This window comes from Cololabis saira, chromosome 2 (assembly GCF_033807715.1).
Source record: "Cololabis saira isolate AMF1-May2022 chromosome 2, fColSai1.1, whole genome shotgun sequence".
NCBI lineage: Eukaryota > Metazoa > Chordata > Actinopteri > Beloniformes > Belonidae > Cololabis > Cololabis saira.
In genome coordinates, this window is record NC_084588.1 from 31,177,462 (window position 1) to 31,194,140 (window position 16,679).

At 39.9% G+C, this 16,679-nt stretch overlaps 1 long non-coding RNA gene across 1 annotated transcript in view; it reads right to left on the bottom strand.

Annotated features, from left to right (window-relative positions):
• Positions 1 to 16,679, bottom strand: part of LOC133420759 (uncharacterized) — a 77,984-nt gene that overhangs the window by 38,647 nt on the left and 22,658 nt on the right. Inside the window, exon 3 of the long non-coding RNA XR_009770622.1 lies at positions 2,469 to 2,553. This is a non-coding gene — a long non-coding RNA (uncharacterized LOC133420759). The remainder of the gene's footprint in view (positions 1 to 2,468; positions 2,554 to 16,679) is intronic.

A 16,679-nucleotide genomic window follows, 5' to 3' on the forward strand; every position in this document is an offset into this window, starting at 1 on the left:
TGCATCATGTTAAAGAGAGATGATGGTTTATGAAATAGATTTCTTTTAAAAAGACTCAATGTCTGCTTGTGAACACTTGTGTGCTTCTTCTCTACCTCTCACTCTCGCTGTGTCTTACATAAGCAAACCCGATGAGAGCAGGTCTTCTAAATGTAGAAAAGCTATCCATCTGGCAGTAAGAAATGAAAGGCAAAAAATAGACAGGAGCAGGAAAGAAAAAAGCATCAGGGAAGTGGAAAGTAGTGCAGATAATACACAAGTTAATTTAGCTCAGAGCAACTCAGTGTGTCCTGCTAACGTTAAGTTTCACAGTAAAGACACCTGCAATCAACTTGTTTACTCAGATACCAGGCAGAAAATGAAATAGCTTCGTTGGACAAAACTTGTTCTTCAGCTATCAAATCAAAGCTGTGTCCAGTTGAAATTAAGCATCAAGCTAAGAATGCTAAGTTATAGGATTCATTGTGAAGACATTTAGGAAAAAGTGCTACTAAGATGAAGTACATTACAGTACAGTACAGTACAGTACATTTACATAGATGTAAATAATTGTGCATTGTGTTTATATTTTATTTTGAAATGATACAAACGTGCAATATTTAAAAAAAGGCTTTTCTTTCACGTTTTTCATTAGTTTCAGATTATTTACCATATAAAGTTGATTCATTAGTTGGAGGGGCCCCATGTGAATCTTTTCCAAGAGCCTCAAGAGGCTCTGGAATCACTTCTAAGCATAATAGACAGTTTTTGAAGGGGCTTGTTGGAGTGGCGGGTTGTTCATGGTTTTAAACACATTTTCCACAGAGAGGCATTTTTTTTAAAATGTATTGATAGCAATGTTGAATATTGTTACACAGTAAAAATACAATTTAATAAAATAAACTCCTTACACTGGACATAATTACACTGACAGCTAAGAAAACTGTTACAAAACAAATAAAAACAGTAAATAATTACAATGTAAATGTGGTTTGTTGTTTAAAAGAGGTTGTCGGTTTTTTTTTGCAACCTATAAATTATTGCAGTTTACTTGTATTTTTTCAGTTGTTCTGAAAAGGTTGGTGAGGTGTGAAATAAACTGCAGTGGAATTTGAAAACAAAATATGTGTGTGCCTGGTTTGAGGGTGAAAACATTTCTTATATACCAAAGAGGGCCCACTGGGAAAAGTTTGGGAACCACTGCCTCAAATCGTTTCTTCTTTTTGTGCGTGAAAAGCCAGTCTGGACACACATTCAAACTTCCCATTGGCCCTTTTTAATATTGCTAAGTTTGAAGTAGAATTATGTGGTTTATGGGTGTGATGCACTCTGTGACTTTTGAGCAACTTGTGTGTTGCCTCTGCACTCTAAATCAGACTGACAAGGTTCTCCTTGTTTTCATCAGTCTCTGAGAGTCAAAGGCAGAGACACCGACCTCCAAGAAGCTGCTTCCTCAACTACAGTAAAAGGCACCTTAAACTTCAACAAAACAAAGTGCCTCTTGACCTCCTCAAGAATTCCTTCTTTAATATTTCAGTAATATGATAGAGTGCAGAGTGAAATTTAAAGTGGAGGTAAATAAAGATCTGAAATATTGAAGGTGAGGGTGGTGTTTGGGTGGGCATTGGCAGAGTGGAGTCAAGGTAAAGTGCAGGATGGAGTGCTGAGGTGAAGCTCACATAGATTTGTCCATCTTGAGGAACAGAGGAGACTTGAGCCTGACAAATATTACAAAAGCCTTCTTTTTTTTCTTAAACTTTTAAGGGTCTACTGTGTTAAGAAAATGAAGCTCAGTTATGAGTGAGCTGTGGTAAATTCTCAACTAACATTTTTAGACAAATACAAACTTAAAATGGAAAGAGTGAAGCATGTGTAAGGATGTGTTGTGAAGGCAAAGTAAATCAAGTCAAAGGCTGTGATTGCTCTTGAAAGGGTGGCCTCTCGTCTTTCATTTCCTTCAAGAGGACAATGCTTTGTACTACTGTCTAAACACTATGAAAGGATGTATGAATGCAAAATCAGCCTCCAAGGGCACAAAGCTTAAATGTTTCGTTTCCATACAACCAATGAAAAGAGTTTCTGACCTAATCCCCAACATGTGTTGAAGTGTGGTTGGAGGAGACACTCAATCTCCACATGAGATTGCTCAGGGTGTAGCTGTGGAGACAAAATCCCTGTGTATAGATAGATATATAGTGTATTTATAAAATAAGAAGTTCTGTTTGTGTGCTTGTGGAAATGAGTGGTTAAATTAGTATATAACACTAAGTAGAGCAAATTCTTTTTTCCAATTCTATGAGGTCAGCGGGTCTCAGGATGAAGGTAGTTTGTATTCCAAATCAAAAGACACAACGGACTAAAGTAACAAGAAACCCAAGATCTTTTGTGTAAACTCTTTGATTTGAGAAATGGTCCCATTTGTATGGGATTTCATACTCTGTGCTTGTGTGTGTGAGTGTGTGCTTTTGGTCTATAAAGCATCCACTAACCTCTGTCTGCAGCTGTCACTGGCTCGTCTGTTTCCAACCGTACCTCAGAAAGCTGTGCTTTGTTCTGCCTCTTCAACGCTTCTTGCTAAACACACAGACAGGAAATATGGAGCAGAGGTGAGGCAAACAGAGGATTGAAGCTTTCTGTTTTTCAAGGTGCCGGTACACCTAACTTTTGCATAAGACATATCACGCCTCAGAGATGATCCATTAGCAGGGCACAGCAAGAAAGCTGAGCAATAAGCTGAAGAGATACAGCTCCAGAAGAAACACACAAATGCATCACAAACAAATACAGATACTGTACATGCGAAATTGCCAGATGAGAGGATGGGATTGCCCCTGTGAGCCAGCCTTGTACTTGGCTGCATTTAAAACCACTTTTACTGGACTGATGTCTGGGCTCTGACCCGCTGCTGCCTCCAGTGAGGCAAAAGACAAAGTGCGTGAGAACAAGATGAGGAGAGAAATGAAGCGAGAGATCGAGACAGTGACAGAGAGAAAGGCACACGGAGAAAGACTAAGGCAAACCACCACACCCTTCTGTACTTCCAGACACTGATTTATAATTTTAATATCTCTAATTTCCACAGCAGTGCCCATTTTCCAAATGTCATTTTCCAATTTATGTCAAACCGTGTGACCATTTTTCTTAATACAGCTTATGACAAGCTTGGTGGCGAGGCGGATATGCAATTCAGATTGAGTGTTTTACAGGCACAGCAGCAGAGACACTAGGGTGTTTGTGTGTTTATCTTTATGAGTGTCTGCTCAGTATTTTGGAGGGGAAACACTGGGAGCGTTTTACACCAGGGAAGAATTGGGTTTGCTGCAAATTGTGTGCCTTTAGGGAACAAAGCCATAATTCTGTCATAAATCTAATAATTACCATTATCATAATAAGAATTATGATGGTGGCAGTGATAATGTATTAAAATATGCATTGACGTTAAGAGCTTGAAATGGAACGCAGGCTGGTTTTAAGACCATTACATTAATATTGATGGTAATTAAAACAGAACCCCTCATTTTATGTACCATTCTATCTTGTTGGAACGATAAGAATTGTACATGGCCGTAGGCCAGAATGAGCAAAAGATATTTCTACTTGCAAGGGCGCTCCGAAAGTCCTCGCATATGTGTTTGAAGTTTTGCTGGACAGATTTATCGTAGTGAAACTGAGGTGGCAGTGTTGTTGGACAATCCAAATGTCAGTGACAGTAACTGGCAGCAGAAACACTACACAATAAAACAGACTGTGCATCGACTCATTTCCTTTTCTGTGCTCATCTAAGCAGAGGGTCTAGTTCATGCAGCTATGGTTAGGAGAATCAACTTGAGCTGTTTTGAGTCTTTTACAGTGAAAATTACTGTTCTATGAATCAATAGATCATGATTGGACGTCTGACTGGAAATGCTTAGTAGATTCCTTGTTGGCATTTTGAAATCTGGAAAAACTGTTAGTTGCTGAACAACTGTGGGACATTTTTGATACTGAGATGGAATTGCTTGTAAAACCGGTTACCTGCATGCAACCAAAGCTTCTTCAAGCATGACAGGTCACTCTCGGTCTTCAAATAGATAGCTTAGTCTGCCTCCCACATGTTTTACATATTGATATGGATCTGTATCCCATCCCCAGGTCATCCCCCTTATTGACATATGTTGTATGTTCATGCAGATTGGTTGGATGACACCTTTTCAAGGCACTAAAGTTAAAAGAAAAGCAGTATTCAAAGGAATACAGTAAATACAAATAAACATGTTTAATACTCCCAATAATGACCAAAATGGCTGATGTAATGGAATGCAGCCTGTGATCACCTCGAAGTTCAACAAACACGCTGGGATCCCGATAATAGAGTGACACCTTTTGATGGCATATTGGTCAAAGATCTGCCCTCCGTAATCCAAACAGTCTCACCTTTATCCCTTGTCTCCCTTCTAAGCCAAACACTTATTGACTCTTTGAGTAGCGGCCCGCCAGCGCATGTTCCCAACTATTGAAAATAAGGGTAAAAATAACAGGAACAAGTTGTCGGAAATGAAATTTCAATTCATCCAGTCCCTTTATACACTGGTGCGGGAGCTTGTCGTTGAGAGGGAGGGATCAATAGTGTTTAGACAGCAGGGCAGATTTTCTAAGCACCGGATCAATAAGAAAGAGAGAGGAAAAAAATACCCCGGCTTTTCTCCGGCTGCTGTAGTAAATACGAACAAATCAGTGGCCTTGGGCTAAATGGATTGACCAGCTGTTTCCGAGTTCTGTGTTGTAAATAAAGATCCGTTCTGAGGTGTGTAACTGAGGCCCAAAGGCGAAAAGTGCCGCTGTTCAGGTTGGACGTGCATGTGTTGTACTGGACCACACAAGTGTCCTGATGAGGTGGCGCGGAGTGAAAGAGATCAGAGGACAGGTGAGGCCTGACAGCGGAAGTGGTGGACCGGAGTGTTTGTCTTAAAACTATAATCTCCATTCATCAGCGTTAACACTGCAATGTCATGTTTATAATCTGTTCATTTGAATCCACTTTACTTGAAACAGGCCTCACCCTCTTATAATTAAATGCTGTAAATATATTAATTTTATGTAATGAATTGGTTATTTCTTCCTTTCATGTAATCATTTATTCAGCATTCAGTTTTTTAGAGGGCATGATCAATCCAACTGGATTTCTCATCAATGTTCAAAAAATCTACTGGCAGCAATTTTAGACACTCTTGAAACAAAACAGTTTTATGAATTAATATTTCTGAATAGAACATCTAAACTATCAACTAATAGACATTAATTCTGTCTGCAAAAAAACTACAAAAAACCCCAACATGTTTTCAAGTTTCCAGTGCAAGTCAAAGCATAAAGGAGAAGACTAGTTTGTGTGATGGTGGCAACTATGGCAATCAAAGGGTGAGATCCTGACAGGATGACTGATGGTCTGCTTGCTTTGTTTCACCTCTGGACTTATTAAAGAAAAACACCACAGGCCATGCAGTCAAGAAGCTCATTGGTCAACCACAGTGGAGGGAGTGATAGGTGAAATTCATCACAGAAAACTCTTCAGTCCAAACAAAACAAACGCTGGAGAGCAAAATGACATGGGATCGCCTGGTCATTACAGCGCCGATTGCCTCCAAACAGGGGACAAGGATCTTTATAGGACATTTTTGTGTTGAAAAAAAAGATAGCTGTCGACCTGCGGAACAAAGCCATAATTCTGTCCAGGCTTGACCAGGAAAAGTTAGAGGAGTGGGAGGGAAATCAGAGGCTTTGCTATGTGGTCCATGAAAACATTGTCTTGAGAGCAAAACTTATGTAGGAACTCTGAAGCCCTTTGGGTTGATTAGACACTCACCATTGCCTCCATTTTACAAGTGAAATAGTTTGATAGTATTAGACTTCTGCAAAAACTGCACAAACAAACCTCAGACTCACCACATATGTGCTGTCACATCACTGACAGGTAGAAATGGTATATGGCTTGAAATTGAAGCCGTGTGTGTGTGTGTGTGTGTGTGTGTGTGTGTGTGTGTGTGTGTGTGTGTGTGTGTGTGTGTTATTAAGTGCTGCCTCTGACTGATTAAGAGGTGACCTTAGATTGTGCACTTACTGAATCTCAAGCTGAGCAGCAGAGGTTAGAGCACAACTCATCGGTTTCCTGAACACATTACCTCAATGATGCCATCCCTCACGCCTCCATTTCAACACATTTAGAGATAGAGCAGTCACAACATCTATTAAGACCTTCAAATGTCTCTCCCAGCTATTTACACACTGCTCTAGTAGAAAAGGGTAGCCCAAATTAACCGTGACAGCTCAGCTTTGACATGCTTCCCTTTACAAACATGCAAAATGTTCATGCATATAAATAGAACTATATATATATATATATATATATATATATATATATATATATATAATTAAAAATTTAGAATACATTTTCACTGCTTTTTCAAAAACCTCTTGTTTTCATCTGCTTGTTCATGTAATTGTTTTGATATTAAACTGCTGTTCATTATGACAGAAAGAGCGGCTGACTCGGAGTGCTGCTTGTTGTTCTGCTGCTGGCATCTGATCAAACCTCATTTAGTCAACTGGGGGACTGAATGAAATGTCTGATCATTAACCCCGTGTCTGCCTCTGAAGGGGTAGGGGGTGTGGATCTTTACCTCCTACGCATTTTATCTTTCAGTGCACCTCAGTTTAAGCTGCTGGTTTTCATGTCATGAACATCATTGCAGTCAGATGTAGCCATTAAAAACAAATAACATGCAGGCTCATTAAGGCCAAATGACACATATGACCCTTTCAGATTGTTACAAGCCTCATGCAATGTGGGTAAACACTATAAAGAAGAGAGTTTTAGTTATCAGCTGCAAGGAAACAAAAAGCCCAATAAGAGATAAAGCCTTTCCTGATATACTTGGCCACCTTACTGAACAAAGTGCTGCACCTGTAAGCGAGTGATTCTTAATATGGTAATGGTCCCAATGGACGATCTGTTCCTTATTCTGGCTAGTGTGAGCGGTTTAGCCCATGTTTTGAGGTATTTAGGGTATTCTTGGGAGGAGACAAGGGCTAGTGAGTGTTTATGTTCCTGGCATGTACAGCAGTTTCTAATGTGTAACACAGGGCACTTCAGCATTCAGATGCCTGGGGCTATTCTCTAAGTGGTCTTTACTTTGAAAACACAGGTGCCCTCCAGGGGTTGATGAGTGCTTGTTGTGTGCATGTGTCTGCGTATGAGGAGGCAGTGAGCTGGGAGGGCAGATAAAAGAGCTGCACTGTTCTGAGGCACATGTGATGCTCTGAATAATATATCTATACATCATCAATCCATGTCAGACTTAGATTTAGTAAGGTGGTCTTGCAGGAACCACCATGCTACCATCTTTAATAATGCAAGGTGGGATTAGGTGTTTATTCTCTTCGCTAATTCTACTGATGTCTGCCCCCCCCTCCACCTTCCAAAGGATGTGTATAAATCCGACATTATGTTTATAAAAAGAGATAAACACTTTATAAAGCAAGACTGAATGGCGTAGTTTTTAGTTCGTGCTCTAAACCAAAACTATGCAGTGCAGAGAAAATTGGTTGTTGCTACAGAACATTACATGAGTTAGATTTTGATGTTTGACAATGTAATGAGGTCTGGGGAGAGCACATAAATTAGAAAAATAACATTGTGTATGGCTCAGTGCTGCTGTTGCTGCATAAGAAGAGAAATATCTTTCATAAAATTAATAGCAGGGAGTTTGACATGTCGCTCCCTATAATTATCACTCAGGCAACTGTAGCCAAGCTAAAAAAAAAGCATTCTGGAGCAAACTGTAATATTAACATGAACCTATCGTGTAAATACAGACAGCGCCTTTGCTGAAAACCAGTTAAAATGAGTATAATTAAAGAAAATATGGGTTTGCAATACATTTCAAAGACTTTATGGTGCCAGTGAGTGCAATACTGATGGAAGCGCCTCATGGCCATTTTAAAGGCAATAGACCACTTAGCAGATCTCAGCTGGTCCTGATGCCAGCGACCTTGGTAATGAGGAGCAGCTGATATAACAGTCATTAGGCCTTGCTTTCTCTGCCTTCAGGAGCTATCTTTTATTTCCATAAAACCTTTTATCCATTTCTGTCTGTGCTGGTATACAGTCTAAAGCCAGCCTAGGGCCATTAATGACTACAGCATTATAGTAAATGTCATTACATAGCTTGTATCATCAATACTTCTAAAAACAGAACATCAATGCAAATAGAAGCAGAGCAGATACAACATGGTTCTGCTAGTGTCACAATCTTGTAGGTCTAATTAAGCTGATTTCAACAGAAAGGCGGCACGACAGGAGAATGGAAAGAGAGGGTGACCCAATTAAATGGAAACTCAGATTCACTCTGCAGTGTGGCTCATGCACAGAGTGAAAGGAACCTGTGAAAACAATGAGAACAAGCTTTATTAGCCCCTAAAAAGCCCTGTTGCTACATTAATATTCTAGACTAATGAAAGCTTTTTTTTCCCTTCCCCTACCCATGCCTGTCAGCGCTCACTTCGTAAACATTGTCTTATTATAATAATCATGACTTTTTTCCTCTACATATGCAAAAATGAATAAAAAATGAAATAAAGAAAATGGAGCCAATTACCAGAATGGCAGGTGAAATGTTAACATCCTGTGGAGAAATGAAAGGTTGCCATGGTGATGTGGCAAAGACTGTACAGAATAACTATGGTCATGCGACCAATATCTGGCTGAATTGCTGCTATGCTCATGTCCAGTACACCAAAGTGCGCTTAACCTCAAACGCTGGTGGCGATCACAGCTCGATCCAGCTGAATTTACTGGCATGTTTTTCCTGGTGATTACACTGCCTGTAGTTTGGTGGTGCAACTGCAGGAACGCCCTGGATGTTTTCAGGCCCTGCTCTCCTCATTAAGGCCCTTAGAGGAAGGCGTTCAGAGTTAAATGAGACTTGAGTAAGTGTGAAAAAGTGTAAAAAGCTAAAAACACAAATGTAAATTGAAGAAAGATGTTGCTGAAAGAAAACGAAAAGACAAAGTGTGGGTATGTTCTGATCGGTGTGCAGGTAACAACAGAGCCTCTGCATGTACGTGAAGCAAAAACTGTCCCACTGTGTCATCTTGTGATTAAGAATACAATATTTAACGCACAGACAGATTAATATTTGAGCATGTGTAAAATGTAATTGGAAAGGAAAAGTAGTGGATCAAAAGTTAATTGAGAAACACCTTGCACAAATATATCTTTTCAGGTTGTACCTGCTCACATGGGGCTCAAACTGATCCAACTGTGACAGCCTATAAACAGCAGAGTAATACAAATGTTCTCTGTAACTGCGGAAGAGGTTGTCTTTTGGTTTTTACCGTTGTCTCAATCAAAATTTAAAGCTTAGTGGCAACATTGCAGGGTTTCAGAGATTAGTATTACAAATTTTTGTTCGTGTGATTACGTTTCTCTGTGATTATTGCTGATTACAAATTGGCCAATGGGAAAATGCAACATGCCAAACTGTAAATGTGCTTCTAGTAGGCAATGATGCTGGAGAGATAGGTTCAACTTTTTTTCTTTGTTTGTTTGAGATAAATGAATTAGCTTGGACAAATAGGAAAAATCATGCCACCAGAGCAATTATGCATCTAACTGGAGGTTTCTGGATGAAGGTACAGCTTTTCCATCTCTATTTGCATCATAACACATTCTGCTATGTTAATTTCTGAGTTAACTGCTTATTGGAAGTGCAAACTGTAAAAGCCATTAAGGGCCCAAACAGGAAACCAATTTTCTGACACGTGGAGTCAGCTCCATTAAAAAGAAAAATCCTGTTAACCATTTAAAATCAGAGTCATTTGGTAAAAGATGTTCTGTGGTACTCCAGCGAAATAAGTAATTATACATTTTCTTCTTCCTATCTCTCTCTCTCTCTCTCTCTCTTTTTATTTGTGCAAGAAAAATGGGAGAAGTGGATGGGGAGAGCGACAGGATGCAAAAGTAATTAAAGTTGTTGTCTATCTCTTTGGTTGATGCTGGAATCAAGCTAGTTGAGAGCCTTGGAGGCAAAAACAAGATGAAAAAACACATCTATTTTTCTGCTCAGTCTTCCAACCTCCTGGCTGCTCTCACCTGGTCCATATATTATTGATTCTAGTCAAGCAAGTCACCAACTAAACAGGGAAGTATCCATACAGAAAAACTTGAACTGGCTGTTCCTCTGAGCATCATCTCATTTCATTTAGGTTCCAACTGAGTAAAATCTCATTAGAAGATCTCAGGTATGGGAGGTTTACTGTTCAAATCAAACTGACTTCACCAGCCAGGTTTTTTTTTTCTTTTTTCGGCAGAACACACTATACACATTTTCCAGAATGTGTCTTGCAAGCAAGATGCAATTTCTTTGTTTTCTAGTTAAGAAAAACAGGCATAGGTTAAATAGAACCTGAGAACAAAATAGTGGGCATGTATTTTATCCTATTCCTTTCACATACAAGTGTGAGTGCTTAACCAACCATTTCATTTTATTTTGAAAAGAAGTCAAATGCGACCTTTGCAGCGATACATAAACTAGAATATTTAACAACAGGAGCAGATAAGTACAAAAGCTTGGACATTTTAGGACTCAGTAATCACTGTTTGGCCAGTGCAGCCCCTTTGATAAAACAATGCCATTAGTTGCTTTTGAAAACTACTGTTGTGTCTCGACTCAACACCCCTTTTTTTCCAAAGCACTACCATCTTAGGATGAAGTTATGTTTTTTTTGCAGATCTCTTGAACAACTGTTGGTAGCTCAAATTCATAGTTTAAACTAGGTCGACTACAGTTTTGCTACTGATCTGACAGTGTCAATGCAAGATTTCTACATCAACGTCTGAGAAAAAAACATAAGAATAGGTCTGCACCAGAAATACAACATGTTACCACAAATGGGTGGAATCTTCACACAATATAAGAAGTGTAATAGCTTGCCCGCTCATGCATATGCCCAGCATCGCTGCTTGAAAGACAACCAATGTAGGCGTGCTTTACAACGCATCATCAAATCTAACATCAGTTTGCCAGAATGAAGAGAAATTGAACAAATGTGTGAACAGCATTACTCAAGTACAGCAACAACAGCTGATGAACCTCCGGATGCTCATACTGCCAGAAACAGCATGAATGATAACAGTACACGAGGAAAAGACTGAAACCTATTTACAATTACAAGTTAGCCACAACTGTGCGAGATCAAAGGCAACTGTTGCATGTATTGATTAAATGCTATAGATTTACAGTCTTACAGTATGTTTGAGAGTGAAAGCTTTCTAAAAGATCTTGACAACTGAATTGTGTAAAAAACTAAGTAAAAAATTGGGTGCGACAAAATGTATAAAATCCTCTTTTCCTGTACAAGAAGGAACCAAAATTGTCATTATTCCTTTTTTGTCTTTAAATAAAGCTGTTTTAATGTAAATTACCAGTTCCACATTGACCATTGACCTTTCTCTGGGATCTATGGATATGATAATCTGGCTCATCTGGCTAATGTGAGCATGGAGACCTGTCCACGGTGAGCTGGAATAGAATCCAGCAGGCCTCCCGTGATTATGAATTGGAATAAGTGTGTAGCAATAATGGATAGATGGGTTGATGGAGGTGTTTGGTTATAGTATACAACTATTTCTCTTGGATAAATTATTAAAACATCATCAGTCTGTGCTTTTGAACGAACCAAATCATCTTTTGTCATGATTTAATATCTGTGGTTAAGACATAAAGCCTCACAGAATCTGATTTTTTTTCTTCCCCAGTCATAATCAGAACATACCGGGTCTGCCATCTTTGCCATCTTTGCCATCAAGAACAAAACAGACCAATTAGTTTCTCCACCTTTTGCTGTGTTCAGCTTGTGCAGACATATCTTTCTAGCTTTCAGTAGCTTCTTATGTTAATGGTTCCACAGGGTTAATGTAAATTGTCTGCAAAGCTCCAGCACACAATTAGTCACCACTGGTTCCTTGAACCCTCTATGCGGGGGGTCTCAGCTGTCTGATTTCACCTTTAGTTGGTGTTCTGCAGATTCACCAGAAACCCTCCGCCGCTCATGAGATGCCTTTTCATAGAAGAGTTCATGAAGTCACAAGACTTGCATCACATTGCATTCAGTTAAATCACATCAAAGTGAATCACTTTGTTGAAACCTAATTCATCCCTGAACTGTATTGTATCCACATCAAAATGGGGAAAGATACACAACCAAATTTAAAAGTGCATGACAGCTTATTTGTCAAGCAATATAGCCTCCACATCAGCTTCTGAAACACTGACTATAATTTGCATTATTTTCATAAATAGAATTATTTATTTTCTTCTCCATCAAACTTATACCATTTATATGCCTTCCAGAATCACTGAAATTCAACTCAAACTGCTTTCCCTAACTTTTACTTTAGCACCATGTCCTGACCTTTTAATTGTCATTACTAAAGCTCGGTGGGTAATTCACACAATGTAGACTCGACTCTGTTCACTCCTCCACAGGAATAACAAGTAAAAATAGATTTATAGTGTGGCATGTATGGCCACAAAGGTGTTTTATGGTTGGACCTGCTAGGTCCATTTAGGGTGCACTGCGTGCTCCGTCTTGACCAAAGGTATTGATCGACAGCAATGACCATGGCGTGGCTGACTAGTTAAAGCCCTGTATGTTCCCTCACCGGGAGATGAAAATGAGGCCTTTGTGTGTAATGATCTGTGCATGAGCAGGGAGAGGAGGCCACAAGGATGGAGAGGAAGAGAAATTAAATAAATCCTTTGGTCTTTCAGGAGAAGCACCGCAGCGAGCCATGCTTGGCTGCTTAATGTGGGATCTGTTTTTGAGAGGAAAATTAAAAAATGAGAGAGAAGAGACTGAAATGGAGAGCAGAGGAAAGAGAGATAAATGGCTGGATATGGAGGCAGTAAATGAGAGCATCCTGATGCAGAGAGCTGAGGGTGAATGTCCCTAATGGGGTAGGCTGATGTGAGCTGTCTGGTAGCTGACCACCAGGGTTGCCCCGCCCTTCTGTCTACAACACACCAGGCCCTCCCTGCACAGAGACAACCACACTCCATGCTAATTGGCAAAAAACGATGGTGAATAACAAGTACAAAAGAGTTAGGAGTCTGATTGGAGAGGGGTTAAAACTATGGATAACATGCTCTAAATCATCTAAAGCAGTGGTCCTCAACCTTTTTTCAGTGATGTACCCCCTGTGAAATATTTTTTCAGCCAAGTACCCCCTAACCAGCACAAAGCACTTTTGGTTGTAAAAAAAAGACCTAAAACAGAGCACTGTGCCATCAGTAACTGATTTATTAAACATAAAAATATTGCTGCTATGCTTCAACCACGACTCCATCGTTGGTCCAAGTGATTGACAGGTGAAGCCAGGTGGCATTTGACAGGTTAGGTGGAACCATCCTGGTGTGGGGGATACTCTGCGGTTTTAGGATAATAAGTTGAATAGCCTACTCCTGAAGATAAAATTCATTTTATGAATTTAGACTTATATTTTCCTCAATTATTTATGAAATATTTATTTTTAAAGGATTTTTGCATGGATGCTACTTTTTAAATATATGTATATTTTAAAATCTCACGTACCCCCTGTAGTGCCTTCACGTACCCCCAGGGGTACGCGTACCCCCATTTGAGAACCACTGATCTAAAGCACTGTTCTTGGTTTTGAGGGAGAGGCTGAAGCTTTTTTGCTGGTGTATAAGTGCCATAATGTCTAAAGTTGAACAAGAGGATTGAGTCTCCACAAACTTGCCATGACCATGCAGAAACATTTAAAATCCACTTATTCAATAGTGCTCAGGGAGTAAACAGCCACACTGGATACTGCTGTACATCACTGCTTTAGAGTACGTTCATTAGTCACAAGAAAGTAACACTGTTTCATCATGAACCCCACTTTCATTTGTGGACTGAATTTGGTAGGTTGGGGTGTGCAAGACGTGTGAACTGAACAATCACACTTTGTCAAAATTACCAGGAAATAGGAGTCGTCCAAGAATAGAAATGCACTCTCTGTACAACAGCTGAATGAAACAGCTTAAACAGCTGTGACGGTGGGCGTGAAGATGCCAGTCAATGAGAACAACAGATGCTGCATTGTATTCTGTTGAGGAAGTGAAATGAGGCACAAAAAACAGGTTAAAGAAGAAATTCCAAAGTATTGCCATCTCATCTGAAAAGTTATAAGATCTGGAGTTAGTGTAACATTTTAGTAAGGAACTACCTGATTGACAGACAAACTGAACATAAGTGGTTGGACAAGAACCCACTGCATGACCCCCATCCCCAGAGCCTCGACTTCCAGCCCACAGGACCAAGTGCCTGTTCATTTCACCTCACAGGCCTCATTAACACAGCCCCTCTGCCATCATTAAGACATTTGCAGTGAAATTAATTGAAAAAAAGATTAAAAATAAATTAAGAAAAATGCGTTGCAGAATGCCGACGTGCACTTCATAAATCACCCGGGCAAAGCCAGGAGCCGGCTCCCCATAATTAACTGCAGACTATTTATTTTATCCTGACGGTATAAATTAGAATTCAGGCGCACAGATTATATTAGGGCTGCCTGCCATGCGGAACTGCTGAGGGGTGTGCAGAATATTTTAAGGATACAAAGAGGAGAACAGAGAGAAGGGAAGGGAGAGAAAGTGAGATAATATGTAGAAAGGCAAACAATATGTAAATGCATACAAAGAGGAACGATAACATTTACGTCCCATAGAGAAAGTATTTACTCTGGCACTGCACAAAGAAACAGCAGACAACGAAATTAAGAGCAGCAATCCAGTGCATGATTAAATGAAACAACACAAAGCTGATTAAATGAACTGTTCCACTGACTCTTTGTCTCTTAAAGCAGGATTCAAATTCAGCTGAAATTTCAACCGGCGCTGGCTGGGAAAACTCGGACTGTGATCAGTAATAAGGCTGTTGACATAACATGGCCCTGGATATCTCTCCTCATTCTTCCCTGCCGTTTCCCACTCTTCTCCCCTGCTGCATCACAACCGAGCCACTTCATATGCAAATGCAGCTGAACCTGGTCTGCAAGTCAGCTTCAGACATGCACCCCCCACGCCCCACCCCACCCGTACAGACACACTTGTTTCTCTCACCATCTCTGTTCCTATCTGTGCACCTCTCTGTGCAACAGTCAAAGTTAGCCACACACTGCCTCCTCGTGGGCACAGTGCCCAGACTGGCACGGGGCCAGGCCCCGCTCTGCCACGCTGGACAAGCACAGCGCTCCCTCCCTCTCTCCACACTCCAAATTCCCTGCACATCCTTTCATCAGAATGCCTACGGCCCTCTCCTCAGTCTTTATTCTACACCACAGCTGAGATCAACACTTTGAAAGTATGCCCTCCAACCAACAAGAAAAAAAGCTAAACAAATAAATAAATAAATAAATAAATCACGCTACCACGAGTGCAGCCAGGGAACAAATAAAGCACTTGCACATTTTAATACTTGGTTATTATGCAATCCCAGGCAAAACCAAGTTATCATTCCACAATGTTACATCAATACACTGAGTCAGGTATCAGGTATGTCTGCATGGTACAGTAACAGGCGTTTAAACCCCTGAAATGTATTAAATTTTACAACATTTTATGGATCGGCTCCAAAAAATTATCCTTCTTGTTTGGCTTGCCTATGACCCAGATGATAATAGAACAAAATAAGGGAATTCCTCTCTGTGTTCTTTTCGATAGAGGAACTCTACTGTGTGCATTGGTGCTAAAATTGAAGAAGTTACAATGTAAAACCTAATCAACATACACAATCATTTTGAATAAAAATGTCACAATGATTACCAGTCCATTTAGAAGACATTTTACACTACTGACAGGGGAGATGGGCAAACACATACAAATTCTCATCTAAAAGAAGGAACTTCACCAAAGTTCTATGTTTTTATTTAGCAAATAATGGAACAACTGGTTTACAGCCCACCCTTCTACAAAGAGCTTTGCAAGCAATTCACGGTTTGCATACCTTTGTGTAATATCTTAGGCAGACCCTCTGATTTTGTTATAGCTGTTGCAGTTTCCCATTTCACTTTCAGATCCCTGTTTCCTTGTTCCAGTTCACTGCTGTTTTTAAAGTCATCATAAGTGAACTGAGAGGAAATTCTGGGATTTATAGGAGGAAAATGGCACAATAACTAAATTAGGTTGTGTATCTTTAAGAGCTTTTTTCCCCCCCTCTACTTTTTTGTCTGTTCTGCAAATCTGCAAGTGTCCCACTGTGACAGCCTCACAGAGGGAGACTTGTGCACCGTGCTGCTCCCAACACAGACTCCATTTAAATCCCACTGTTTCTCAGGGTTAGATCTGCTTTCCTTCTGAAACATAATGTCATTTCAGCCATGTGTGTGCGTGTGGGCATGTGTGGTGTGTATATGTGTTTTGATTTTGGAGACTTGTCTGTTTTGTTTTTCTTTTGCAAAACTGCAAAATAGGAGGTTGTGATTAAACTGCTGATGGTGGCTGGCTTGTTGTCAGTTATTTGAGAGATATTCAAGGACCAATATTTTATGATCCACGTAAGATCACCTGGCTGGCTGTCAACATTTCCGCAAATTTTGCACATACAACCAAAACTTTACCCAGGTTGTGCTAGCAAAGTCTATTCCAACAAAATACTAAGAT